The sequence below is a fragment of the Gavialis gangeticus genome, unplaced genomic scaffold (assembly GCF_001723915.1).
Source record: "Gavialis gangeticus isolate Ggan-Ray unplaced genomic scaffold, GavGan_comp1, whole genome shotgun sequence".
NCBI classification, from domain to species: Eukaryota; Metazoa; Chordata; order Crocodylia; family Gavialidae; genus Gavialis; species Gavialis gangeticus.
In genome coordinates, this window is record NW_017729025.1 from 101,669,889 (window position 1) to 101,672,178 (window position 2,290).

The following is a 2,290-nucleotide window of genomic DNA, read 5'->3' on the forward strand; positions in this document are numbered from 1 at the left end:
TATGATTGCCGCTCCCGCGGCCACCTCCTCGGGACGCGGCGGGGCCAGCGGCCGGGGGGGCGGGCAGGGCCCAGTCCTGCGGGGCCGCCCAGCAGCCGCGCCTGGGGCGCGGGCACCTCTCCTTCCCAGGTGCGTGCGGGCAGGGGCAAGGGCAGGGGCAGGCGGCGCCGAGCCCCCGCATCGCCCCTCCGGCTTCCCGCAGCGAGGGAGGCACGTCGGCCCCAGCTCTCCCCGCCACCCGCAGCCAGAAGAGAGCTCCGGAGCTTGCGATCCCGTTTGTTTCAGGGAAAAGCAACCCAGGCGCACCCCGCGGGGCTTCCTCGCCTGGGCTGAGGCTGGTGTGGGACTCCTTGCCTCTCTCCAAACCACTGCCTAGAAACCCTTGATTAAGACGCATGAAATCCAGAGCCGCCTATTGCACTGAGATGTGGGAATCAAAGCACCTGGCTTCAGACCAGACAGGATTTAGATGACACATTCGGGTGCACGAATGACGGGGTGCGTGTAGACACAGCTCCCTTCACTCAGGCATCTAAATGGCCAGAGAAATCAAGCCCCTGCTAGGCAGGCAAAGGTAGCCCGACGGAGCTGGAGCTCTCAGTTAAGCAGGATACTCACTCCGGACAGGGACCCGAAGGAGAAGGCAGGTCCGCCTGGCTGAGTGCTCTCTGAGGAGTTCCCACTGGCCGTCCAGAAGAGGTTTTAAAGAAAGACTCGAATGCATGGAGTTGATTTGGTTTTTATTAAGTCATAAGAGGGAGAGAGAGAGAGAGAGAGAGAGAGAGAGAGAGAGAGAGAGAGAGGGGCTGGCGGGTGGAGAGAGTGGGAGAAACAGAAAAAAAAATAATAAGGAAAGAATTAAGCAGGTAATAAAGAGAAGAAGGCAGGCAAATCCGCTGAAAGCTTTCTTGGACCAGAGACCCGAGTGCGCCCCGCGCTGCAGCCCTGCTCCAAGGGGGGGACTCGGCAGTGTTTGGAAATCGAGTAAATGGATCCATCCTTGGCTGCTGCCAAGAGGACCCGAGCAACAATGCTCCTAGGGAGGACTGCAGTCCCTCTCGCTGCAAGAGCGCTGCTTCCTCACACCCCGGCTCTCACTCCCAAGTTCATCCTCTCCCTTGCGGCCGCTGGCTCTGCACCTGGCCGCTCTCCCCCCAGCCTGGCTCTGCTCCCCTCGCAGCCCAGATCCACCCCACCCCCCGGCCCAAAAATATTGCATGTAAAAACAGGAGGGTATTCCCGCCTCTCCCTGCTCAGTGCGGACGGTGGGAGGGAGGACCTGGCTGCAAAGGCCCAGTGTGTATCTCTGGATACACCTCCTCCCCCTACACACATGCACACACAAGCACCACCTTACACACACACACACACAGACCACCTTACCAAGCCCTAGCATGGACCTCGGGCCCATTGGTTTCGCTGGGGCTGGAGAGAGGCCTGGTGTCTGGGGTGAGATTTGGGCTCCTCTCTAGCCTGGGTTGGGGAGGAGGGGTGGGGGGTTGCCCTGATTGTCCAGTCTCAGGAGACCAGGAAAGGGTTAAGGGCCTCTCTTTTTTTTTTTTTTTTTGACTGAAGAGCTGTGGCTGTAGTTTGCGTAATATCTTTATTACTGAAAACTTCAAGGTAAGAGAGCAATGGAAACCAGATGTGGGACTGCAAGAAAGGCCGGTTAAAGAATAAGCCTAAGGGGCAGCAGGAGTTAAACAGCAGAGGCGGAGGAGAGTCAGGTTCAGCTGTGGGGGAGCCATCCCTAAGCCCCTTCTGGGTTGCAGCTGACCCTTCAAACAAGGGAAGGCTACCTCCTCGGAGGTGGCAGGCGCCTGGCAAAGCCCAGGCGGCCGAGGGACCCCACTCAGGAGTCACCAGCAGTGTGTGTCAGAGGGCTGGATGATGACGACGATGATGATGATAGCCATAAAAGCAACAATAGCGGTGACAGGGCACGTCGAGGAGCCAGTGAGCACTTGCCCCCTGGGTTAGGTATCTTCAGCTCCTGATGCTGAGAGTGAAAAACACCACGCATCCAACCTGCTAGGCTCTCACAGAGTCCAGCTGCAAAAGGGTTAATGGGGGATCCAAGGGCTCGGGCCCCCCGAAGGGGGGGGGGGGTCTATATTGCTGCTAGCAAAGGACCTAGTCGAGGATGTCCCTGCAGCTGCGTGGCAAAGGCAGATAGGGGAGAGGGGCAGAAAGAATGGAGTGTGTCATAGCCACTACATCCTTCCCTGCTCTTCCGCCGGGCACAGATCCCCAGATTCATCCCCTAATTGTATTCATGTCATGTGTTTGA

At 58.3% G+C, this 2,290-nt stretch overlaps 1 long non-coding RNA gene across 1 annotated transcript in view; it reads right to left on the reverse strand.

The window, feature by feature from the left end:
- The window catches only part of LOC109298935, a 5,355-nt gene extending 4,609 nt beyond the window's left edge, over positions 1–746 (reverse strand). The window contains exon 1 of the long non-coding RNA XR_002097728.1: positions 619–746. This is a non-coding gene — a long non-coding RNA (uncharacterized LOC109298935). The remainder of the gene's footprint in view (positions 1–618) is intronic.
- Between the last annotated feature and the right edge of the window lie 1,544 nt (positions 747–2,290).